The 26652-nt window shown below is 58.2% G+C and overlaps 1 protein-coding gene across 4 annotated transcripts in view; it reads right to left on the bottom strand.

Annotated features, from left to right (window-relative positions):
* CXXC5 (CXXC finger protein 5) overlaps positions 1-24721 on the bottom strand; it is a 37126-nt gene extending 12405 nt beyond the window's left edge. Inside the window, exon 1 of one of the 4 annotated variants that reach the window (XM_057490957.1) lies at positions 24700-24721. The gene's annotated coding sequence lies outside the window, so the exon portion shown is untranslated. Of the gene's footprint in view, positions 1-2097; positions 2228-20330; positions 20469-20494; positions 20643-24699 lie in introns of those variants that run through there. The other 3 variants (XM_036896764.2, XM_036896772.2, XM_036896781.2) reach the window with 3 other exon arrangements.
* Positions 24722-26652: the final 1931 nt, after the last annotated feature.

Here is a 26652-nt window from a genome sequence, read left to right as displayed (position 1 = left end):
CAGTGGGGTCGCCAGAAGGCACCCTGGCCCTCAGGTGTGGATATGTGCGCAAGAATCACACTAAGTGTACCATTGTGCTTGTGTAGCTGTGAGGCTGAACATGTGCGGGGCAGGGAAGCAAAGGGTGACTGTGAGAGTGACAATGATAATACCTGTGTGCATGCGTCCTGGGGTCACCCGAGGATGGAGAGGATGGGAAGTCAGCTCCTGTCCCTGAAATGGGTGGGGCAATCACTCTCCTGCCCTGCTCAGAGCAACAGCTGTCCTGGTGGGTGTGAGTCAGGCTGGGGCCACGGGAAGAGGGGAGACAAAGAGAGCCACAGGCCCCAGCGCCACCAAGTTCTGTCACTTGCAGACAGAGAGGTGCCCTAGTGGCCCTTCCTGGCCTACCCACTCCCACACTGTGGCGGTGGTCTAGGGCGTCGGTGGTAGGTGTGGGACTGGGCACCACCACTCTGGGGACACCCATGAGGGGCTGGGGTGTGAGCTGCAGGAGGGGACGCTGGGCTGGAGGCGGATTAGCAATTCCGAGCACTGGCTGCATAATTAAAAAATCATTACGGCAGGCGGGCAGGCGGGCGGGCAGAGCCGAGTGTGAGCTCACGCTCAGAGCGGGCGGGGACGCTGCCACGGCGCTCCCCCTCCCACTGCCTCCCTGAGGAAAAATCCCACCTGCTAATATAATTATGGAAAAACACAAGCACAGAAATTCGGTTTCAGCAAACAACGTGCCTGAGTGCCCAGGGCCTGCCTGGCTCTTAGCACAGCAGAGCAGGCTGGTCACTGGTGCCCAGGGCTCATGGCAGCGAGGCTGGCTCTGCTGGGTTCTTCTCCAGGCGCTGACCTCCACCCTCTCAGCAATCCCCAAGAGAGGGGAGTGGGGGGCACGTAGAGCCCAGCTCCCCAAATCCCAAACCTAGGAGAACACTGGAGGGTCCTGACAGTTTACAAATGGGGCAACTGAGGCTAAGGAATCTATAGAAGGTTACTGCGTGGCCAAGCTAAGAAAACTGTTGGATCCGCTGCCCCCATGCAACACCTCAGGAGCTCAACACCCCCCACCCCACCCCTTCCTCCGGAGCGCCCCCAGCTCCCTCCACTCTTGCTGGGATCTCTCTCCCTGAGACAGAATGGGACTGTCCAAGCCATGAACCCCAGCACCACCCAGAACCTACCCGTGCCTGCACCCAACGGGGGGCTGTGGGGAGCCCCAGCCTCCCAGTTCAGGGACGAGGCTCCCCGGGCTCATCTCGGGCAAGCCGGGCGGCAGGGCTGGCTGCAGCCCCGAGAAGTGCGGCCAGCTCGGGGGCACAGGCCCCAGAACGGCAGCCCAGCCGCCATCACCTCGGGCCCGGCGCAGGCGGCGCGCGGGCGGGGAGGCGAGCCCGGCCTAATGAGTCGGCCTGGGACCCGCGCGGGCGCCGGGGCTGCAGGCGGGGCAGCCGGAGCCGCGCAGGCACGTCCGCGGCTGGCCGGGAGGCGGCGGGGCGCCGGGCGGCCGCGGCGGGACGGGCGGCCCAGGTCTTCCCAAGCCGAAGAGATTCCGCACTGAGTAGGCCTGCCGCCCCTCGTTCCTCGGTGCCACCGGGCGCAGCAATTAGAGGCTTTCAAAGTTTGTCCTTAATTGGTTTCATTTTTGCCTCATAAATGATTCATGGCCCCGGAGGTCGGGGAGGCGGAGGTAGTGGCAGGGGAAATTTAGGGAGGCTTTTGCCTGGATCCAGACCCCCTACCTGAGGCTACGGAAGGGGGCCGCACCCCGGACTAGTGGATGACAGGGGCTGGGGACACCTTGGGCAGGTGGGATCCCCCCAGCAAAACTAGAAGCCCAGGCCCTCTCCTTGGGCGCTAATTAGGAACTCCAAGTCCTCTGCAAACCAGAGCTCCTGAGCCAGGTCCAGAGCCCAGGCAGCTGCGGGGCCCTGGGGGCACGAAGGATAATGTAGAAATAACAAAATAACAGTGTCAATAATAACAATAGGGATGGTGAAGACTCAAAGAGTTCTTACTAAATTCTAGGCCTGGATCTAAGAACAACATATGCATTATCTCTTCCAACTATCCACCACCCCCAGAAACACTACGCGGAAGAGGTACCTGGATCTCCATTTCACAGATGAAGAAACCGAGGCTTGGAGAGATTCAGGCCTGCCTCTGATGCCAGAAATCCTCACTGCCCATGCTCTCAGGAGCTCGGAGTTCAAGGCTAGACTCCAGGAACATTGCCTGCCAGGTGGGTCAGGAGCTACACGCAGGCCTCAAGGAAGTCCAGAAGTCCTGAGGCCTGCAAGACCCCAGAGGACACCTGGGCCAGGTTAGCTCCGCCCCTCAAAGGGCTGTGTGACCCTGGCTGGGCAGTGTCTTCACGAGGCCTTAACTGGCCCATCTGTACAATAGGAAAACAGGAGCCACCTGCCAGGAGCACTATGTATAGAGCTAACTGTGCTGGGCATGAGATTCTGACAGATGCCATGGGCACCACCCTCAGGGAGCTCCCAGTCAAGGGGGATGGACAGACACACACAGAAGGGCTTGGCAGAGTCTGTGCAGAGACCCCCAGCTCTCAGCCAGTGGCCCTACATGCTGGTGGGCAGTACCAGGGAGTGCTTCTTGGAGGTGAGGTGGGCTGAGGAAGCTTTGTCCTCTGACCCTATACACAGGATGCTCAGGGAGAGGGTGTTGCCCATCTAAACCCAAGTCAAGGGGTCAGATCTTGAAGATACCCCGTACTACAGACCGCATCGGAGTGAGGTGGGGTGCAAAGTGCCCAGCTCAGCCTGCCCATGACAGTCACTTTTCTTCTGAACAATGAGAGGTGAGGCCTACATAATTAACTTCAGGGCCTACGTGGACCCTGTAGATGAGGGAATGCACTAAATAAATCCAGGAGGTAATGCTGTATGGACTGACTCCCCCTAGAGGAGCCCAGGGCCCTGGGCTGCTAGCTGTTGGTTCATGGACGCCCAAATACATCCCCCTCCAGGTCCTCTTTCCCAACCGCATAAACCAGATTCCCCTCCAAAAACCTGCTGGTCTTCTCAGTCCCTGGCACCAGCACAGTCCCATCAGCTCCTGCTCTCCCACCCAGGCTGCTCCCAAGGCCAGACACTTCAAGTGGTTATACCTCCCTGCACCTCACCACAGCCCTCTGATTGGCATGTCATCATCCCCCGTTTCTCAGATGAGGTTAATGAGGCTCAGAGAAATCTGCCCAAGGCCACACAGCTGGGAGGAACCCAAGCCCCTTCAAGTCCACGCCCCTTAGCTCGCTGGCCTCCTGCAGGTCAGTATCCCTAACCTGCGCTAGGAGTCCATAGGGGTCCATAGGGCTCCGGTTCTCCTATTTTTACAGATGGCTGCTTCTTGCCCCAGCACTGATCCCTCCTGTCTGGACAAAGACTGTACTGAGCCCACAATCCTCTAGACACTAGAACATGGTCGGGCTGTTGTGGTCAGAGGCCCTAGGAATGGGGTCCCTATGGACCCCAAGAAGCCCAAAGGCATGGGGTCTCATGCCCCAGCCCAGCTGAGTCATCTTGAAGATTGGGCAGGGCAGTGAGGGAAGCCCCTATGCACACATACAGGGTACCACAAACGTCTGAGGTGGGAAGAGACACAGTGGTGCCAGTGGTGCCAGGGTGTAGGGGGTCAGCCATGTCCCTGGCCCCCTCCTTGGGGAACAGAATCAACTGAAATGCCCCTATCACCCACGCCTGGGAGGGGGCTTCCTGTAGGAGCATTCATCCCTTGGGAAGAAGCCTGAGTTTTACACAACCCCCATTCCATCCGGATGGAGGATAGAGCTCAACACCTGGGCAAATCCTATCCTCTCTGAGGCCTGGTTGTTTCATTGCACAGTGGGCCCAACAGCATCCCTTGAGCCCTTTAGAAAAGCTTTTGGGTATAGGTTTAAAGTTTTCCTTGAGAACAGGGATTTGGAAGAACTAGACAGAATATTCAGTGCTCTATGTTGGCCACAGGCACTTGAGACCCTGAAGTTTGATGATGGCTTATTGAAGATGCAGACAAGCGGTCGAGTTCTCAGGATGCTGGGTTCAAATCAGCAGAGCCAGTTGACAAACCCTTCCCAGGTGTGCGCTCTGGGCCAGAATACAGCTGGTCTGCCCCTTCCTCCTCACGGAGCAGCTGCCCAGCCAGGTCACCAGGGTCCCTCTCCTCCCCACCTGCCCAGGAAGCCGCACCTCAGGCAGGTCAGCACTAACGTCAGTCGGACCAGCTGGGCGTGGGGCCCACCACCTCTGGAACCATCAATTAATTAACTTTTTCAAATTAATTTCCCAAGCAAAATTCCATAATTACATCTGTCTCTGTCATCCTGAGCCGGGCAGGCCAGAGGGCCCTGCAGTGAGCTGGACTATGGAGTCGGGGGTAAACGCACCAGCCCCAGGACAGGTCAGATAGGTGCTGGGGTTGGCTTGCAACCCAGCAGGGAAACTGCCTGGCACCCTCATGGATGCTGTCTGGGAGAAGTGGGGGCTGAGAAGCCAGAGCCCCCCAGTCAGGAGGTAGGGGCTCAGGGACACCCATGCCTGCCCAGCTCATCCTAGTGTCCCCATGCCCCCAAATCACAGTGGGTCTTGGCAGGGCCCAGCAGAAGCAGAGGCACTGTGAGGCTGAGGAGGCCGCGGCTGCAGCGTTCTAATTTCCCAAAGGGGCCGAGATTAATTAGCTCACACACAGGCACGGAGAGGGAGAGGAGTGGGAGCAGGGCGGGCAGCACCCGGCGAGGAGCTGGCTGGCGCTCCCCCCTGCCTGCCCGCCCCCGCAGCAGGCAGGCAGGCAGGCAGGCAGCCTTGACTGCCTGGGTGCTGAAGGTCAGCGGCCAAGCTGGCTGAGCCAGCAGACTGGCACTGTCTCCTTCCCAGAATCCCTGAGACCAAGGTTGGGGGACAGCGACCACTAGGGTAGCCCAGGTGGGGTGGGGAAGCTCCACTGTCACTACCATAAAGTCTGTGCCAGCTGCTCCGTCCACACCATCTTGTGTTATCCTCACAGCAGCACAAAGAGGTAAGCACAACGGTCTACCCATTTCACAGATGTGGACCCTGAGGCTCGGGGCTGAGTGGGGCAGTGACTGGTCAGTCAGCCAAGTTGAAGATGGTGGAGGTTGAGACTAGAATCCAGCCTGGCGCAGCTCTAGAGCCTGCCTTGCATCCTGGGCCTGGGGGACCTGGGAACACCAGCTGAACGGTCTGTCTGGCTGTGACTGATCCCTGCCTCAGAGAACCTGCAGGGCAGACTCAGTCATTTCACAGATGCAGAAACTGAGACCAGAAAGGGGAAGTGACTTGCCATATGCAGCATACGGTCCCAAACACAGAGTCTGTCCCTCCATTTGAGGCCAGCACCAACTTCCAGCAAAATACAGTCGACTCAGTGACCTTTAGTGAGCCCTAACCCAGGGCCCCAATGTGCCTGGTGCTCTGTGGCTATCCAGCACACTGATCAGGACATGGGGGGGGGGGGGTCACTGCTGCTGCTGCTGTGTTCGGAAAAGGAAAATATCTCCAGCTCAAGGGCACTTTCTCAACTACTCCCTACAGGGTTCCCTCGAGAGGGCAAAGAAACCCCCAGGAAGGTGGGGCTTGGGAGATGGGGGAGGTGTGTGGCCACAGGCCAGGCCCCTAGATGGCTCTCACAAGCCTAGCAATTTAGTTTCCCAGTACTTGTCGGTGAGGAGGGCCCCGAAACCCTAAGTGGCATCCCCTGGCCCCCTACCCCACTCCCAGTGAATCACTTTCCCTACACCTTCCCTACCCAAGGCCGGCAATGCTCACCCTCCCCAGGGCTAAAGGATCAACAGTCCCAAGGCCCTTGGGTCCAAATCTGGGGAGTGTCTGATACAGCAGAGGGCACAGGGATAGTCATGGCGCTGGGCACAGGGAGGGAGGGAGGGGACTGGCCCAACTAGGAACATTACTCATCGTATGTGACTACAGGGCATGGGTGGGAGACCCCCAGAGGCACAGGCTCAGGCCATGAAAAGGTCCAGGCAGGCTCTGGGGTCAGAGTCCTCTCCCGCCCTGCAGCCCCCAGCCCAGGTAACCTCACGCAAGGCCGTCTGCCCTTGCCGAGCCCATCCTCCGGTCTACGCAATGAACACGACGGCAGCCCAGCCTTCATCAAAGTCTGAGAGGACCACGTGAAGCTCTCAGTGCAGGGTCAGCGAGCGGGACGCTCTCAACAAACCACAGCTGGGTTATTTTTACTGTCATCATCAACCAGCATAAGAGACAGCCATAATGGACGGCTCAAGCCACGAGTGCGGGCTTACCTAGGTTATGGCCCAAGTTCTACTACTGTTGGCTCTCAGTCTGAGCCAATCCCTTGTGCCTCAGTTTCCCCAGCTCCAAAGAGACCCCTCCCCCAACCCCAGCCCCCTCTTACCCGCAGGAACATAGGGATATGAGCACATGGGGTCTGAAGGCTACAAGAAAGCGGTCCTCAGCTGTCCAGGCTTGCACTTCCTTTTCTGGCCACTACAGAAGAACCCACCTATACTTCCTCCCCACCTCCTACCTCCCCGGCTCCCTAGAACTGCCTGCTCTATACGAGCACCTCCTGCATCTCCTCCTGCATCTCCCACAGTCCCAACAGCCCCTCACCACCCTGCAACACCCCATCTGCCACCTGAAATCCCTGCTTGAGTCTAACGTTTGGCCTTGCTATGCTGGGGGATAGGAAACAAGAAAGCCTTGGGACTATGGTTTGGCGCTTTCGGTTTCTTCCCATCCTGTGAAGCCCCCAGGAATGTCTAGACACCCAAGGACCCTGAGCCCAACCCATTCCCATCCCTCCCCATCCCCCATGGCTCCAAGGCCATCCTCTTCGGAGAACAGCCCTAGAGAAGGCGAAATCCAGGACATTCTGATGAAGGGGTCCTGTGAAGTGCCACTCCCAGGAAAGTGTCAGCGTTGGCGGAGCAGAGGCAGCAGGGCTGGGCTCACCTGGAGATACAGGTGTGACATGGTGGGAGCCGCACCCCACCACTGATTCAGGGCCTACAGCTTTGGGACACAGAGATAAGGCGCATCCCCATTTTATAGGTAGCAAAAGTGAGGTCAGAGAGGTCGGCAGACTGGCTGGTGATTACAAGGCAGGCAGTGACCAAAGCAGGTTTGGAGCCCAGGCCTGTCCAACTCCAGAGTCCACGGCTCAGGGCACATCGAGTCCCCCTGACGGGCCACCGCCATTCATTTTCCTCAGGGTACTTGGGCCCCTCTGCGCTCCCTGCCCACTGTCCAGGCCTCCCTGGGGGAGACCTGTGGGGCCAGCAGGTGGAGGCAGCCTGGGCCGGAGTTCTTACAGCCACCTGCCCCTTGACCCCCACCGGGCTGCCTCAGTCCTGTGGGCCCAGAACGTCTGGTGTTAGGTGATTAACTAAAGCCTTTCACGACCATGAACCCAACTTCATCAGACTCAATTCCCTCATCTTAAAAATGGTGTATTTTAAAGTGTATAAAAAATAGGTATACTCCGTGTTCTGCCCAGTCCGGGGAAGACAGCCCCCGGCCCCAGTGCACAGCAGAATCTAGAGGCTCCCTGAGGGCATTCCTCCCACCCAGCAGCCCAGCCCGCCCTTGTACCCAGGCCAGCTCTCACCCATTCTGCAGGCCAGGAGACTACAAACCAGGGGCTGTGTCTGAACTCTAAGTCTCAAGGTGCTGGTGGCAAGGTGAGGGGAGATAGGTAGGGGCTTGGGAGCCAAGGGAACAGAGGAGAGCAGGTGCCAGGGTGAGAGAGGGCGAGCAATGAGACCCCACTAGATAAAGGGGGTCTCATTCCTTCCCTAATAACTGGCACCCCCAATCTCCCAAGGACCCCACCCCAAGTGAGGGGAGCAGCTGGCTGCTTGGTGCCCCCAGGAAAATCGATTTCCACAGCTGTCCTTCTCCAGCCTTCCTTCTTCAGGCCTCCTCTGCATTACTCCCCCATCGCTCCCCCATCTCTCCCCGTCCTCTCTGCCTGGGCCAGAGCTCCCCGCCCTGGGGAGCAGGATGCACCTAACACTTCCCTGCCTGACTCTTGGCCCTCCTCTCCTGAGAGGGCCAGTCCAGCCCAGGGGGGTGGGGAAAAACACCTCCTCCCTTCCTGCACGGCCTTACAGAACTCAGTGGATTCTACCTGGCTGGGGTCGGGATTCCTTTGTGTGAGCCTAGACACAGGGGACTCTGGGTAAATGGAGCCCCAGCCATGCACACACGTGTGTGTGTGTACATCCATGTGCATACCAGGTTCCGTTCGTTGGTGCTCCTGGCCCAACACCATGGTACCATGTGGGTGTGAGCTTCGGCCTGCGCCTGTGACAGCCAGGATGCAGCAGACGGACAACTGCCTGATTAGAGCAGTGTACGGGGTCTCCCCAGGGGTACGGCACACCGATGTGTGACCGTGTATGTCCATTTGCCTATGTATGTGCCAGTGTGTGTGTATACCAGAGGCTAGGGCTGTGAGGACAACAGCAGTTGTGCTTCTGGAGTGTCCACGGCATATGTGACCAAACCCACATCATGCATGTCAGTTGTGTGTGCTGCGTCGCATGGAACTATGTGTGCTGACTGCCCCAAGTGTGCCCTGGGTGTGCCGCGTGGGGAGTGCGTGAGATGAGTGCACTGTGCCTGCCAGGCCGTGAGGCCTCGTGGGGCTGCTGCGGATGGGGTGACTCACGTCTCCTGAGCTCATCCTGCCGCCTGCCTGCCCAGCTCACCCTGCTCTGCTGGGCTCGTGGCCGCCAGCACAAGAGGTGTTGGGGGGAGGCGCGGGCAGACGCGGCGGGGAGGCTGGCTTGATAAATAACCTGCTGCTTCCCCAGGCCTTTGAGAAGGGGAGGCTGCATCATAGAGAGAAGGGGGGGAATGGGGGAGGGCAGCCCCGGCCCCCACAGCCCAGGCTGGGGCTCCGGTTCCTGTTTCATCGAAACCTGAGCTGGGAAAAGCCTATCGGGTCATCTTGCCTGTCCCGCCGGCCGCCAGGCCCAGGCAAGCTGCCCCTCAGGGGACAAGCCCGCAGCCTGGCCGCCCAGCCAGTGGGTGGGTGGGTGGGTGGGGGGAGGATATTTCTGTCCAGACTAAATGCAGCTCCAGGCCTCTGTCTGCCCCCCCACCAACAGCTGTTCCCAGGGGCCCCCTGGCTCTGCAGGACTGACTAAATATAGCCCCCCCACAACACAGCAAACCCCCAATGTTCACCTCTTCCTGTTGGCCCCACCCACATAAGAGTAGGGAGAAGGCTTAGGGAGCCCACTGTGTGACTTTGGGCCAGTATATCCCCCTCTCTGGGCCCTCAGCTATGAAACATCAAGTATTACTCAGCTCTAGGCGCTGACCTGCCTAACAGGCACTATTAGAGAGCAAACCACGAAAATGACTAAATTGGGGTCTTTGTCTAGGGAGATAAGGGCTGAGGTCCCCTCCTCCAAAGTGACTCCAACATGCTTCAGCCAAAGGGCTGAGAGAGCCCCTCCTCAGCACCCCAAGTACCTTTAGGCTTATAAACGGGGCCCCCTCCACCCTGCGTGTTCGTTGCCCAAGCTGGGCAATACCAGGCTCCTCCAATCTGCCCCAGCCGGACCCTGGCCAGGAAACAAGTTGTGCCAAGCTTGGGGGTGGGGGGGAGCACGGGAGCATGACAGCTGCTATTTCCTGGAGGCCACAGGCAGGCACAACCCGGATTCCTGCCTGGCTCCACAGGCCACCAGACAGCCTCTCCCAGGCTCTGGCCCTCAAAGGGCACCCCATTCCCTGGTGTCAGTGCTGTCACCGGACCCAGCGGGGGTCACAGCTCCGCTCCCTACAGCACTGGCACAGACAGGAATTCAGTGCCGAACACACCTTCTGGTCTGGCCTGGGGAGAACGGTGGTCTCCGCAGGGTTCAACAGGCAGGAGGCAGCCCCAGCCTCCCTCCTCCCGCCTGCCTGCCCACCCGGCTGCTTCCCCCAGCCCCACACGCACCGAATTCCCCACATGCCTGTCTGTCTCTGACAGCTCGCGCGAATACTTGGCTGCGCGGGCACCCGCTGTTCTGAGCCTGCTGCGCCTCCTCCCCTGCCTTCCCCGGGGGGCTCTGCAGACACAGCCAGGGACGGGAGGGGGCCGCAGCCAAGAAGCCTGGTGGGCAGCGGGGGAAGCGAAGGCAGGAGGGACCAGTCTCAATTCCAAAGCACCACCCCCGGCCCCCAGGCGCGGGGTACTGAGGGACCCGGGAGGCCACTGGGAGCCAGCCCTAGCTGGGCGGCAGCTGCTGACGCCCCCGCTGCCCCCCGGAACCTCCCAGGAGGACCTTCCGGAGGCCTCCCACTCGCCTCGGCCGATGAAACAGCATCTGCCACCCCCGCGCCTGCAGTTCAGGACAGGGCGGAGGGCACCACGAGGCCCCTGGGGAAGGCTTTGAAATCTGGACTATGGCCCAGCCCCTCCTGGCAGCCCTGGCCCCCCACCACAGGCCCAGCCTCAGAGCATGGGGGGTGCATTCCAGCCCTCCAGCGGTGTGAGGGGCACACTCTCCCAGCTGCCAGCCTGGGAAGCTCCACTCCGGCTAGCTGGGGGGGCCTCATGTACCCCCAACTACACCCCTTCCTGCTTGCCTTGCCTCCCTCCCAGGAGCCTAGCGGAGAAACCACTTCCTGAGAATGGCTGGGATACTCCGGGGGCCGTGCCTTGAGGGCTGGCTCCTCATCTGCCCCCTACCTCACTCCTCCAGACTCACCCCTCCGTGAAATCACACTCCCACCCCATGGCTGCAGCCAAGGAGCAGCCCTCCTGCCTGCCGCTCTGCCACTTGCCTGGGCACCCCAAGCATTCAGCACATAGCCAGCCACAGAGTAGACACTGAGTTGAGCAGACTCTGAATGAGACCTCATGGACACCACCTTCCATTTGGCAGATGGGTAAACTGAGGTCAGGAAAGAATCCCATGAGTTGGGGCTGCCATCTAGTGCTCTTCCTAAAGGAGACTGACTGCAAGTCCCTTCTCTACCCTTTTACTGCCCACCATACTTTCTGCCCCAGGAGCCAATTCAGCACCCCCAGGCTCCTGCAGGCATCAGGCTGACTCCAAGCAGGACTTCTCAGTGCTTTGAGTCCAAATGCCCAGCTGGCCATTCTGGACTACTCTCCTACAGACTAACAGTGGTCTTGGAAAGAACCCCATCTGTACTGTCTTTGTGACACTGGACTGTGGGATAGAGCCTCCTCTCCCCATTGCACAGATGGGGCTGCTGAGGCCCCCAAGGGAGGGGGGAGCTGCAGGCGGCCGTGAATCAGAAGGGGAGCTGGGAAGCTGCCCAGCCCTGCCGGCTGTCGCTGGAAGCAACAGCCTGCATTTCCTCCTCACACTGGTGCCTCAGGAAGCGTGGGTAGCACCGTGAGGACCCCTCCCGGGCCTGCAGGCCAACCTCAGCCCCTTGCTGCCTGACTGGGCCCACCAGCCCACCACCCACTCCCAAAGGGGTAGACCAGAGGCAGGTACTTACTCCTGTCACTTGAAGGCACCACAGGGAAGCCCCTCCCCTCAGATCCTCACTGTCCCCTAGCGTCAAATAAGATTTGAAACATGACCATTCAAGCTTCCTTCCAGCAGGAAAGCCCACGGTTCTGTCGAGTCCCAGCCCAGCAAGAATTCTGATGAGAATCCCTCTGCTCTAAGCATCCTCTGATTCTAGACTGTTATGGCTAAAAATTCTAGGCCACCAAGATCTGACACTCCTGGGAAAAAAGGGGGCCAAGCCCATCCTTGCCTGCTACTGCAGGCCCAGCTAACCCATTTCCTATCTAGCTTTGGGGGAGGTGGGTCAGGCAGGAGAGGGGCTGGGTCTCTCCCGTCAGGGTCAACCAGAACTGGACGTGAGGTGGTAGGTGGAGGGTGATTATGGGCCTGGGGATAGAGATGGTCTAGTCCTGGACAACAGGCCATCTCCCTGTGGCACACACAGCCACTGGTGCTGCAGGCTGCAGATGTCAGGAAGCCCAGCTCTCACCACAGTAAGAGTGGGCAGCTAGGGGTTTGTGAGCCTGCACCTCAACTCTGCAGCTTAGAGGCAGGCCAGGCCTCGGGTCAGGGCTGGTCTCCCTGCTTCTCAGGTTCCAAGCCAAGCTCCACGCTTCATCTTCCTGTCTTCACCACCCACTGCCTCCTCCTTCCCACCAGTCCCCTTACCTCAGGCTCCCAGGCCAGCCCCAGCCTAGGCCAGCTGGCAGCCAGCCAGGGCAAAACTCTCAAGCCCATCTGATAGAGGGAAAAACTGGTCCAGAGAGAAGATATGACCTGATCTTAGGCCTCAGCACTGTCCCCTACCTCACTTTCTGGAATCCTCTACAGGGCCAATTTCCACATACCAGTCTGATCACCAGCACAAGCACACCACCCAGTGCCCTTGACAGCACTCATTCCCACAGCCAATCATCTGGTCATTCATTCATTCATTCTTTCACTCACCCAATTAGCCAATTAGCACAACTCCCCACCACATGCCGGGACCCTAGCCAGGGGTATGGGGGCCTCGAGAAGGAAAGAGAGCAAGACTTGTATTCAGAGAGCACTTTAGGGAGTCCCAGCTCTGTGCCGAGCAGTGTGGAAAATGCAGGCAACACCACATGCAGACCAACCCTGAATGTGCTATTGGTGTTCACAGCCAATCAAGGGCTCTGCTAGGACTCAGTCCCACTTGTCAGTGGGAAGTCCTAGGGCAAGTCCTAAACTCTCCTGCCTTAGTTTCCTTATCTGTAGACACGGATGCTACCAGCACCCAAGTCATTGAGCTACTGTGAGGAGTAAAGTGAAGGCTAGAAAGCCTTTAAAGAGCTTGCCCTCAGTAAGGGCTTAGGATGGGTTGGCCAATGTCATTATCACTGTTATGACATATTACTATTACAGTAATAATCTGTGCACAGCAATTGATTAGAGCAGCAGCCACAGCTCTTCAAACACTTAGCTGGTGCCAGGCACTGGGGTACGGGAGGAACCACTACCATATCCCATTGCAAGGCTGGCAAGAGCAGGCTCAAAAAACCCCATAAACATCTGGTGAATTATGGAATCAATGACAGGAGGCATGGCCCTGCCTATGAGGAAGGTCTGCTCCCATGTGTTCACGTGTGGTACATATGCATGTGCAAGCACTTAGGTGTGCACATGTAGTGTGTCTGTGGAAGGGACCTGGGAGGTCCAGCAGAGAGCAATTTATGGGGGAGGGGGACAGCAGAGCAGGGACCACAGTTGCTCAAGCCGGCTCAGGCCCCCAGCCCACCCCAGGCCTGCCACAGACCTAAGCAACAGAGCTGGTCACAGCAGGGCGGAGGGGACTGAAAGAGCTTTGCATAGTTCTGGCCACCAGATCAGATCACAGACCTAGGCTAGGCTCTGCTGGGGCTGTGGGGGCTGCCAGGTGCTGTGCCACACGAATCAGGCTCTAGAGCCCTCTTTATGCCTGAACTGGTGTGGCACAGGAGCATTCCTCCTGCTCGCAGGCTGGCCAAGTCCGAGGAGGTCAGAGGAGGTCATGGGGACGGGAGGGAATGGTGGGCCCGAGGGCTGTGTGGGGTCTACTGGACAGGGAAGGGTGGATACAGGGCTCCCCTGGGGCCACCAGGCAGGCCTGGCTCTGTCCTGCTGGGGCAGGCAGCTGGAGGGGAGTAAATATAGTGCGGGGCGTCCCAGCCACATTCCTGGGAGGCCGGCATGGCCCGCCTGCCCGCTGCTCTCGGCAGAGCACAACAGCCAGGGCCCAGAACTGCCACTGCCCTCTTCCCAAACAAACAGAAAAATAAATAAAACCAGCTCTCATGGCCAGCGCAGCTGGGCGGGGCGGGGGTGGGGGCAGGAAGGGCTGGATGGGGCGCAGGCGGGCGGACCAGTTGCTGAGGTTTCTGTTCCACTGGGAAGCAGGAGGCCAACAAAGAGGAAAATGGAGGAGAGGGGCAGGAAGATGTCAGAGATGTCAGAGAAGGGGAGAGGTGCGTGGCGTGAGATGGAGGGTGCGGACAAGTAGAGGTGGGGGGGGTGCATCAGACCAAGGGGGCCATGCAGGCTGGGGCGGGGGGCTGGCTCCCAGGGCTATGCAATATTAAAGAGCCTCGGCCAGAAAGTGACAGAGGTCATAGAAACAGGGAGCACCACTGGAGAGATCCAGGGACCCTGAAGCGGAGGACTGTCGTCACCATATCTCCCCCCTGCTGCCCCATCCACCCCCCGCATCCCGCCCCCCCCTCTAGCAGAGCCAGTCTCCCCAGCAATCCTTTCAGTTCCCATCCACAAGGAGGATGGCTGAGGGTGGGAGGGGCCGTGGGGATTAGTGATGGCAAGGGGACCTCTGTGCTTCCCTCTTCCCTCTGGCTGATCCGTGCGCAGCCGGCCTTCCAGAGCTGCCAGCCACCCTAGCGAGGCCAGGAGGCCTGTCAGCACAGCCACTGCCACCGGCGCCTCCTGGGGAAGGAGGGGGTAGACATCCAGCATCCCCTCCATAGAAAAAACCAGCCAAGCCACCACTTTTCAGAGACCAGCAGGGAGGAAAGGCCATGCCTCACAGCTCAGCTGAGCCAGAGTAGACGGAGCAAGCCAGCCAGCAGGTCATCCCCCAGCCTTCCCACCCCACACAGGCTGCATTCCCAGCCTCATGACCTTGGCCAGTCCCCTTGTTCCAGAGCCTGTGTCTTCACCAGCCCCACCCCATCCCAGGCTCGGTGTGAAGAAAGAAAGAGGGAGTAATATACTGAAAACCTGCTGGGGCGGCTGGGGCCAAGCATCTGCATGCAGATAACCCTCCCATGCATCCTGTGAGGTTAGGCCTATCATCAGTCCCATTTTACAGATGCGGAAGAGAAACCTGAACAAAGTGATGCGCCCAAGGTCACACACCTGGTCATTAGCAGAATGGAGACAGAAATGCTAAGTCTTGAGCCATGAGTTCTTTTCTTCCTTTTCACTGGGGGACATGACGTCCTCATCACCATAAAAGCCAACTTTTATTGAATGCTGATTATGGGTTAGCCACTGGTGTTGGGCACTGCACAACTTCCCCTGTGTCCATCTGAAAATGGCGTGGTGAGGCAGGCACTCTTATTATCATATTTCAGGGATAAGGAAACTGAGGGTCATAGAGAGAACACAAGTTACCCAAAGGTCACATATCCAGCTAGAGAGTGACATAACCAGGATTTGGAGCCAGGTCTGACTCCAGAGCCAGTGATCAAACACACCTGTCTAGGTGAGGTCAAGGAACAGAGGGGTCCTACCGACCCTCAGAACAGACACCATGAACAGGTCAAAAACAAGGCCACAACAGGGGGTGGCCAGCAACTACTGTGGATGCAGGAGTTGGGCGGAGTCTTGGGGGGGTCAGAGGTAACGGCACTGCTTAGGGGTCTGGCCAGTGCTCTGTCTGTTCTACTCAAAGCCCATGGACCAGATAACACAAACCCCTTCCCCCAGCGTGGGGAGACTGAGGCTGGTCCAAAAAGGGCCAGCCAAGCCCTGTCCTGTTGGCCCCCAGGGTTCCAACTTGCACCGCAGGCAGGGCCAGTGTGCCAGAAACTAATCACACACACCCCAGTTCTGGTGGAAGGGGGGCAGGATCCTCTCCCTCCCTCCCAGGCTCTGTGAGCCCAGAGGGAGGCCGGCATCAGAGGCAGGAAATGAAGAAGAATTTGCGATCTAATTGAGCTGGCGGGGGATTAGGCGGCAGAATGCAATTACAGGGGCTGGAGCAGGGCCAGGGGCACTGACACCCCAGAAGTGGCCTGGCCTAGGTGACTGGGCCCAGCCAGTCTCTGGCTAGAGACACCCCCCTATCAGGGGAGGATGGGTAGCCAAGGATTGGGGCCACACCACTCTTCAGCACAGAGAACTGTAGGGTTCCAGCTCCTTGTAATATGTAACACCCAGAAGCAAGAAGTTTCCCCAGAATTGTCCCCCAAGGCACAGCCCTGTGGACTCTTGAATGGGGACCAGGCAGACAGGAACACAGGCTCTCACAGACTGCTCATGCATATAAACACACGTGCTCGGGCTCCCAGGAAAGCCCCATATATCCATGTTCACTTGCTTGGGGACAGACTCCCAACTGCAGACAGACATCTCTGGCCTTTTGCTGCCACTGGCTCCATCCACCAAAGGTGGGGAGAAAACAAAACAGCAACAAAAAAATACACCCATGACCTTAAAATCCTTTTATTCCCATAATCACAGGCTGCCATCGCCGTGGATACGCGCTGTCACCCCGGCCCCAGCCTGTCTCCCTCCACCGCTTCCAAACTCCCAGCAGGCAGGCAGACGGGGAGGCTGCCCAGTTACTGCCAGGGAGGGCAGGGGAAGGGAAGGATGGTGGGGGGGGAGAGGTTCGATGCTACCACGCTCACACTCAGGAGGGAGAGATTCAGAAAGACAAACTGGCAGACAGACAGAAAGGGAAAGGAACGCATCCACCAGCCACCAAAGAGAGGCAGACCACTGTCCACACAGCTCAGATATGCCCACTTCCAGATTCACACACACTTTCCCAATTCAGATCCATCACTCAAGGAGTCAGATACTCCTAGACTTACAAACATACAGGAAACAGACACAGACTACTCCAAAATTCTAAGCACACACAACTGAGAATATACTCATTCCCAGATTCACAGGGACAAATCCAACTTTCGGATATATACTCTCAGATTCACACACACACGTACATATGCACGGCAGACACACACAACTCTCAGGTCCACAGATATACATGCCCTGATTCAGAAATAAACACATGCTTAGGCTCTGACACACATTCAACACACACTCACAGATACACATTCTGAATCATAAACACACACACCACCCAGATTTCCCCATCCCACCACATATCTCAGACTAGACCCACACACCCTCATCTAGCAACTGACAGTGCCTTTGGTTTTAGGGGGCTGGTGGGTTGGTGGAGATTTCTGGGTCTTTGAGGGGGCAGTCCTTTCTCATTGCCCACAGCCTGGGAGGTGGGGCTCTGAGCTGGGGGGAATAAAGGGGGAAGTAAGAGAAAAAAAAAAAACTTGAGTGGGATATTCTTGTTGGGCAGCAGCGCGTGAGTAACTGGGGAGGCTTTTTGTGGTCTGGTGAGTTCCAGCTATGAGTGAGTTTAACTATTAATACACTTAATCAAGGACACTACACGCATGCACACATGTGCACATGTATACACACACACACACACACACACTGCGATGGGACAGGGTAGATGGTGGGGTTAAGGGAGCCCAGATAAAAAAAAAATGGGGAAGCCCCAATCAGAGCCCCAGGGAACTGGGAAAGAGGGCGGAGCTTCTGTCGGGGACCAGCCTCCCGACAGGGACAGAGTCAGTGATGCATTTCTGCACTCTCAGGTTGGGGCTTGACACACAGTAGATGCTCAATAAATACATATTGGGCCAATGAGTGAATAAGCGAATTACATACAAAGAGTGGGCAATAATAAGATTAATCACAGTTAAGTGAGCCTGCCCCATCCTTGGCCAATCAAGGCATGCTCCAGAACACCCTGCTTGGGAATTCTGCCTTAATGATCACCCCACCAGACAGGGGGTTCTAGGAAAGCACGCCTGGATCTGGAGCATCAGTATCCACCCCCATTCTCCACCCTAACCTGCACCCTAGAAAGTTTGCTGACCTCAGCCCAGCCCTCTCCCTTCCATGGGGACCCTCATCTCCATTGCATCCCTGCATAAAATAACTAGGTGGGGTCCTAAAGAAGGTGGGATATTTAATTCCGAGACTTGGTTCTTTATTCATATATAACTCTGTTCCCCACACACCTATAAGCCTCAGTTTCACATTTGCCAAAGGGTGGAAGACAAGCAAAAAGCTGGAAAGAGTCAGCAAGAGTTGGGGGTCACAGTGGGAGCCCTTAGAACACAGGCGTGTGCAGGCCTGGGCCCTGAATGCAGAATCCTCCCCTCCCCTTCCCTTCCCCCATCCAGCCCAGCCCCGTCGGGTGGACATTCCAGGCCTCACGTGATAAAGACTAGGCCGCTGGCCGAGGGGTAAGTCAACAGGCCCTGCCGGGGGAGAGATAGGAGGCCCCAGCCAGGGTCACCTGCTGAGCCAGGAAAACAGCTGGGGCCCAAATACACACATAAATAAGGCGCCAATGGACAACGAACCAGACATGGGTCTGTCTTCTGCAGAGGAACCTCTGCCCGACCCCCCCCCCCCGGAAAGGGAGACGGCATAGAAGAGCACAAGGTAGACAGGGGCTTCCCTGGGAGAATCCCAGCTCCTGCCAGGAGTCGGGTGGGGTTGCTTCCACAAAGCTCCCCAGGGCTAACTGAAAACTCAGAGGTCGGCCTCCCTCAGCTGCTCCCACCCTTCCCAGGACAACAAAATCACCCTCTCTCCCTCCTCTCCAAGGAGAGAGGACAATTTCCGTTCTGGGACGGGGGTGACAGCTGCAAAGAGGGCCACTACCGCGGGCCCCCACAACTCTTGGTTGAGTACCATCCAGGGAAACTGCTAAATCAACACGACGTGGTAGTAGGTAGCACCGGCCTCAGTCTTCCCGCACTGATCTCAAAAAGGGTTTGGGAGGCGGCTGGCTGCAGGCCCCAGTTGCAGGATTTCCTGCGGCGGGTGTAACCCAGGATACTGGGATCTTTAGGGAAGGAATCAGGTCAAGCTTAGGCCAGCACACCCCCTAAAAACGACTAATTTAAATGTTCTCCGTTGCACGGACGGACCCCCTCCGACTGCCCCCGCACCACTCGCAGCCCGGGGCAGCTGAGGTGGCGCCGGGCGTTCAAATAGCGCTCCAAACAGTCCGCAGCGACCGCGCACGCAGCCCCCGCCAGGCGGCCCCAGCGGAAAACTTGAAAGGGACTCTGTTTGCCAGCCGCCCAGGGCGGCTCCGGCGGGGGCGAGGGCCGAACGATCATGCACGCCCCCTTCCCCAGTGCTTCCTGAGCAAACGGGGGTGGGGGAGGCAGGCTGGGCCCACCACAAAACCGAGCGCTCCGCACAGTGCCCGCGGCGCAGGGAAAGGTGGAGGTCTAGAGGCTGACTCGCCGCACCCCCCCCCAGCACCCCCAACCCTAAGACGCGACTCTCAGACCACCCAGGGTCCATGGGGCAAAGTAGGGTGCGGCTGCCAACCCTCAGACCCCCGTTACAGGAGACAAGAGGAAGGAGCGAGTCTTTCCGGAGGAATCCCTACAGAACCCCCCAAATCTACTGGTGCCTCCCTGCAGCCCATGGCACCAGCCCAATTTCACGCATCCCCTCTGATTCCTGAAGAGGAGTGTTAGCGGTCTTGCTCCCTCATTGGGCGCTTCAGCTCTTCTGACAGGTTCCAGGGGCGGCCCCCCGTTTAAAAACTAGGGTCACTTTCTGTCGATTCTACAAATAAACAAAGCCAGGCGCACCCCGCGCTCCCCGCCGGAAAGCAGCCCATTCCGGGCGAGGACAACTTCCCCCAGCAAGAAAATTAACACATTCTTCTCGTCGCTGGTTCAGCCCCTCGCTCTAGGGAAGCAGAGGGGAGGGAGGACTCGGGGCCGAACTTCTTGGGTAAATCTGGGGCCAGAGCAGCTAGGCAGCCTCCTGGGACACCCACCTCCCACACTCCGCAGCTAGAGGAACACCCCGATTCTCCCTTCCTGGCTTTGCACGCTTCTTGGCCACGCGGGGCTCGGGAGACAGCCTGAAAGACTCCCCAAGGCTGGGGAGGAAGAGAGAGGGCGGCTGTGGGGAAAGGTGGTGGTGGGGAGGGGGAGACACTTTGACGGAGAAAAAGGGTCAAACTAGATCAGACCACCAGGCACCCCGCGGGCAGCGGGGGCGAGGAGCCGGAGGGGAAACACAAAAGTGGCCCGCCCCCTCCAAGTAGAGGGGGAGACTCAGCCATGCGTGATCCAGGGCGCTCAGGGCGGTTACCGTCGCCCCAAAAACACAGGGCTGCGAGCGGGGTCTGCTGGGGAAATGCGCGCCGCGGATCTCCGGTCAGCCGCCCCCGCAGGCGGAGCGCCCGCCCAGAACCCAGAGGTGAGGACCCGGGCTCCCGCCGCCCCAGCACCCTCCGGCTCGAGCACTTGGGGAGGGGACGGTACCCTGCGGGGAGAGCCTCGGCTCCGACCCACGGCGCCCAGCCCACCGTCCCCGACCCTAAAACCCTTCTTTTTGTCTGAACTCAGTGATCTGCGACCGAGCCGACTGCGGCTTGGGGAGGCTTGGGTACAGCGGCGGCCACCGAGCGATCACCGGCGCTAGGGCTCCCGGGCTCCCGGGCTCCGGCGGAGGGCGGCCCCAACCCCTCCCAAACACGGACCCCTCCTTCCCCGTCCCCGGCTCTCCGCACCTGAACTTCGGGGGAGCCCGCGCCGCCAAACTTTCCGCCGACTTGGAGCGAACTCCGGCCCCGGCCGCGCACCGGGCCCCGGGGGAGGAGAGGGAGGGAGGCGGGGAAGGGGAGGGGGCCGGCCTCGGGGGGGGATCGGGGGAGGGCCGCGGCCCGACACCTACCGGCTCTCAGAGTCGTCCGGGCCGCCGCGGCCGCCGCCGCCGCGAGGCGAGGGGGAGGGGCGAGGCGGGGAGCCGCGCTCGGCTCCGGGCGCCGCCGCCGCGGTGCGCTCCGCTCCAGCCGCGCCGCCCGCCGCGCCGGGGCCGGGGCCGGACTCACGCCGCCGCCGCCGGCCCGAGGCGGGGAGGAGGGGGAGCCCGCAGCACCTGCCCCTCCTCCCCCTCCCCGCCGCCCAAATTAAAAAACAACAAAAAGCAACTAATCACCCCCGAGCGCAGCGCGGCGCGACGGGCGGAGGGCGCAGCGTGAGGCGCCCGGACTCAGCGGGCGGCGCGCATGGCCGGGCACGGGCTGGGCAGGGCTGGGACGCGGTGCCCGGCTTCGGGGGGCAGGGGTCGGCCGCTCTTTCCGCTCGGCTCGGGAGCCTGCTCTCGCCGCCGCCGCCGCCTCTACCTCCCAGCCCCGGCTGCCGCCTCTGCCGCCGCCGCCGCGCGCCCGCCCGGGCAGGAGCTCTGAACGCTGCCCGGGGGCTGCCGGCAAAACCCGGACCGGACTCGCCGCGCCCGCCTCCTCCCCCGCCCCCCACCTCGGCTCCCCTCCCTCCTCCCTCCGCCTCCCGCCCAGCGCGGCTCTGGCCACTTGGACGCCGCAGGCTCCGAGGCCGGAGCCGCAGCCACTGCGCCTCGAGCTCCCCACGCTCCGACGAGGCCGGCCGAGGCTCAGCTCCCCAGCGTGCGTCTTCTCGTTTTTCCTCAACTTTACTGAAAAAGGGACCTCGCCCGTTCTGTGAGGGGGTGCTTGGTCTTGGAGACCCACCTTGCAGGGAACTCTGCCGTCCCTCTGCCCCTCTCTTCAATAGGCCGCGAAGCTACAAGGACCAGTAGGGAGAATTTGGAGGCCCAGCTCCGCAGCTCAGGTGCACACAGGGCCGGAAACTCCTACCTGTGGACTCTGAGCCACACGCCTGTTCAGAGACCCCCCCTTACTAGAGTGCTGACCGGATTCGGTAGGAGAAAACTGAGGGATTCCTGTCCCCATTTCACAGATGAAGAAACTGATCTGAGAAAGGACATTTGGGTGCCAGCCCATGCCATGCATCCTGGGGCTAAGGCGACTACACTGTGGTGCCCTGAGACCCTGGCCTATGAACTGGGAGCCTGAAACAGTGCCTGGCACACAGCGGTGCTCAATGGACAGTGGCTGAGAGAATAAAAGCCCAGATACGGGCCACATATAGTCACCCTCACTCAGTGACCTTTCTATCTGCCCAGTTTGAGCTAATCCTAGGCCTTCAGATGTCATCCTGCCACCTCAAGGACCCATAGACCGAGCCTAGGCTCATATAATCCCAAACTGCTGACTGTGGAAAGTTTCTCCAATTCTGCAAAATTCCTGGGGTTGGGTTTGTGCTTCCTCTGCAACGCAGAGAAAACAGCCCCAAGACCCAAGACCCTAGCAGGGGAGGGGCAGGGCAGGGCGGTTGAAGAAGGATTGCCTAGGGTTAAACCTTACAGCCCCAGATCGATTGGGGCCCAGATAACAGGGAGTTAACTGCAGGGACCTGGGTGCCTCCAGCCACAGGCGAGGCCTTGGTAAAAGCAGCGAAACCAGCTCCCACCTCACTGCTTCCTCTCCTCCTCTGCGCCGCCTGCCTGTCTCCTAGGCAGGAGGGAGCCTTGGGGCCTGAGTCTCCCCTGAGCAGCTGCTGACGCCCACCCTCCAAGCCTTCTAAAGTTGGCTTTGGAACCTTGACCCAGCCAGGGGGTAGGGGAGTGAGGGAGGTGTCAAAGGGCAAAGTTCATCTGGAATGTGTTGCCTCTCTACCCCTCTGGACCTCCCAGGTCACAGGGAGTGACCCCTCCCCAGGCATCATGGACACGCCCTGCCTTCTACAAACGCTGAGAAGTGTCTGGAATGGCTCCCTAGGGGAGGTGTTTAACCTCTCCTCTCCAGCACCCTTCCTCAAAGACACTCCAAACATACCATGTGAGTAAAAAGCAAGGTACTTGCTATGGGAACATAGTTCTAAGACAAGTGAACACCTCCAGATTATCACCCCTAAACTGCTTACAGACAGACAGACATTCTGCATCCCACCTTGAGTGTCAGGTGCTGTATTGGGCACTGACCAAAGAAGGAAAAAGGAGGTGGGCTCCCAGGTCTAGATGCTCCAGGATCTCCAAGCACTTAGCCCACCTCCATCTGCTTTTTCTGGGAAAGCTGAGGCACCGACTGTGAGGCAGAGTCTGTTCCCCAGAGGTCAGCAGCAGGCTTCAGAGGATGGAGACCCAAGAAATGAAACTCAATCCTGCAGGGCTCTTCAGGTCTAGAGTCAGTGCAGAATCAGGTTCTGCACACCCAAAAAGAACCTCATGCTGAGATCTATGCAGAAGAGTGAGTGGGTAGTAGTTTCACCTTAGGAATTACTATTGATACCCACTGTTTTTTTTCTTTTGAGATCTCTGCACCCCCTTCCCCGACTGAGGAAGGTAAAAGCCAAGGAGCTGCAGGCTGTAAAGGAGATAAGCCAGGTGATCCCAATGGTGACTTTCTCAGGGAAGGGTGTTGGCATACACCTGGCTGAGTTAAGAAGTGGATCTCGGAGTCTTCCCCTGCCCCTGGAAATTAGAATTGGAGGGAGACCTAGACCCTTACCTGTCTAGCCCAGGTAGGAACCAAAGAGGAGAGGGGCAGAATGGTCCTCATGGAAAATGCAACACGAACAGGTTCATGTGCAAACCATCTACATAAATCTCTCCACAACAAGGGAGACAAATGGGGGACACCCAGGAAGAGTTGGGTGGCTGGTTTCAGGCCTTGGAGGAGACCATCCCTACACTAGCCCCCTTCCACAAGAAGTGGTGAAGCCATACTTTTCACGATTCCCTCCCCTCTCCCTGCCTCTCAAAAGGAGTATTTAAGTTTCACATTGTTAATCAAGGAATCAGCTTGGATTCAGCTAGCAAGTTCCTTAGGTTTCTAGCACCTTTGGGGGATTGAGGGGCCCTGCACCCGTCTACCCTGTCTTCTGGGTAGGAGTGTGTCAGTCTAGTACGCTGGGTCCTGCTCCCCTGGATTCTGGTTATAATATCCATGGTGGCATTTATGAAGCCCATACCCTGGCAGGGCATCGTCCTGAACAGCTAGGGTACATTATCTCGTTTTATCTTGACATCAGCCCAAGTCCTAGTGGTATCACCCCCATTTTTCAGATAAGGAAACTGAGATCAGCACCAATGTTGTCCTTACCCTGAGGAAAGGTGCTGCCTTTCCTTGACCTGGCTTCCCTAAACCCCTCTTTTCCTCCCGGCAGTCCCTGGCCTCTGTTCACCAACACCACCCAACACTGGCAGTTCCCTCAGACACCCACAAGCTCCCCTTCAAGTTTCCACAACTTGATGTGTACTGTTCCCTCTGCCCAGACAGGCCTCAATCAGTCTAACGTCAGGAACTCCTCACTGATGACCAAGAGCATGTGATACCTCCACTGGGAACTTTCTCTGACTTCTACTCCTAGCCTCAGTTTGGTCCATATTTACAGGAACACCACCAGGCTTTGTGCAAATTAGGAAGTTATCCCCTTTTGGCAGATACAGGTACCTGTTTTTGGCACAGGTCATGGACTCTTTCAGTCTTCCTAGCTCCCTTTGCCAGGTGCCTTTTTGCAGTGCATGCACTGAACAACTGTACTCTGTGACCTGGCTTTGGAGCCCCTCACTGTCCCCTCCTATGGCCACACCGACCTCATTGCACAAAAATAGCTTTTATTTGGTCATTTGTCTCCCTTCCCCTCATTACCACCACCCACGAAAATTCTTTGATGATAAGGGAGAGTCTCCTACCTGCCCTGGGCCTGAAGCCTGGCACTCAATAGGCACTACTAATAACAATTGTACTGATATCTTTCTGAGCACTTACTATGTGTCTGCCACCACACCAAATGCTTTCTGTGTATATGCTTATTTAATCCTCAGACTCAGACACCTGTTTAAGGTTACAGAGTAGCAAAACCAGGAATTAAACTATGCCTTGCCTGAGGGATCTGCGTTTTTCACACTGCAGATCAGCTAATGCCAGTCATTGACGAAACATGCAGTGACTGGGAAATGGCTGCATGGAGAAGAGTGTAGTTAGGGTCACTGATGAAAGGTGGCCAGTCTGGAGCCTGGCCTAATGTCTACCTGTCTCTGGGCCCCGGTTTCCTCACCTGTATCACAGAGGGCAGGGTGCAGGAGTCTTCAGTAGGGTCACATTGGACTGTGACCTCAGCCAAAATCGCAGGGCAGGCCTGGGGTGCAAGCATGGGCAGAGGAGGGAGATTAACTGCCCAGACGGTGGCCCAGAACTGTGGAGTCTCAGCCCTCACACACTGACCATTGACCCTTAGGTCACTGACCCTATGACCTTTGAAGGGACAGGAAAGCTGTGAAACTAAGGGGAAAATTGGGAAAAGCCAGGTTTGTCTCTTAGGAGGCCAAGGCCAGCCCATCCTTGAGAAGTCATTTTGGTGGCACAAGCCTGGCCCTGAGTAAACAGGGGAAAAAGAGGGGAGCAGACGGGGGGACTCCAGTCCCAGAACAAAATGACTCTGGAGTGAGGCTGGGAGGGAGCAGAGACCAGGCCAACACACACTCAGTGCTTTGTATTTCCCCTTGCCCTGGCACAGCTACACACATGCCACAGACAAGCAGGCATCTCCCTTCTCTGCCGGGCACAGGGAATTCAGCCTGCGTGTGGATGGGCGGGGAGAGAAGTGGGGACTGTGTGGGGGCATCATGCCCCTGACAGTAACTGTTTACTTCCCTAGGCACCCTCGTGGTTCTGCTCTCTCCTAGGGGAGTGGGGCTGTGTGCTCCCAGAGGCCAAAGCTGTGGCCCTGGGCCCCCAGGTCAGGAGGAGGGAGGGGCCCAGAGGTAACCGAATGGGTCTTGCAGGTGGTGGAGAGCCCAACAGCCCAAAGCCAGAGGCCCCGGAACAGGGCAACAAAGCCAGCCTGGCCTGAAAGTACCCTGCCCAAGACCTGCAGGCCAGGGTGAGGAGGTATGGGGCAGGCCTGCTCAAGGTGGGTGGGCACTCACCGCCTGGCTCCAGAAGGCAGAGCAGGGCACACATGCCCCTCACACTGGAACTTTTGAAAACAGGCCCCAGCCTCTCTTCTCAGACCAGGGAACCCCACCCAGCAAGCCATACAGTGCCTTTCCCTCGGACTCCAGAGAATGAGGTGCGCAGGCAGTGCCTGGGGGTGGGCCCAGGATGAACTGCTCTTTGAACTGGCGGGACTGGTTCTGTGTCTAGCCGCCTGGGCAGTCACGGGTTGCCTGCCTGCCTGCCTGCCTGCCTGCCTGCGGGCCTGGGAGGAGGGAAGCCTCAGGAAGAGGCCCCCTGTAAATCGTTAACTCCTAGAGGCACGGCTGCGGCTGCCGCTGGGTACCCTGGGCCCCACCTGCATTAGTAACTCCTGCTCTCAGAGAGTCCACCTCCAGGCCAGATGTCAGAGGTTAGAGGGCAGAGCCACAGGTCCCAGCACCTGGGCCAGTTCCTCCCCCAACTATCAGGAGCGCAGTGAAGGGAGTGATGGGGAGGATACTATGGGGAAGGCCCTTCTAAGTTCAAAGCTTCTTACCCTAGTTTGCCCTCCAGCCCTTCTGCTATAGCCCTGAACTTTGCCCCTTAGAGGAGATAGTCAGGAGCTTTCTGGCACAGCCCCTGGGAAAGTCCCAACCCCACCATACCCTTATTCTTCTTAGGGAGATAATTACGCCAGTCCAACCCACTCTCTAGCTCAGAAGTGTAGAGTAAACTAGGACTAGTAATGAATGGGCTGGGGAAAAGAACTATAGTATTGTGAATTGGCGTAGGACCCTCAGCACTGTTCTAATCCTGCTTCTGGGTGCTGGGGCCTCCCAAGTGAAACAATAAAGGCCTTTCTGGAGGCATTGAACTAAGTAAACCCCTTTACCTGCTTGGTAATCTGGTTAGCAATCACATTCCCGTTTTGCAAATAAGTAAACTGAGGCTCTGAGAGAAGAGGTGACTTACCCGGACTGTGGCGGCTGTATAGGAAGGAACAGGGCCAGGATTTTAACATTTTGTGCTCTTGAGTTGAACCCTTGAAGGATTCTCCATCTCCTTCTCAAATTCCTAAGTTACAGGTGAGGAG

Source organism: Manis pentadactyla, chromosome 13 (assembly GCF_030020395.1).
Source record: "Manis pentadactyla isolate mManPen7 chromosome 13, mManPen7.hap1, whole genome shotgun sequence".
Taxonomy (NCBI): Eukaryota; Metazoa; Chordata; class Mammalia; order Pholidota; family Manidae; genus Manis; species Manis pentadactyla.
Note: the sequence above shows the minus strand (reverse complement) of the source record. Positions and strands in the feature narration are given on the sequence as shown.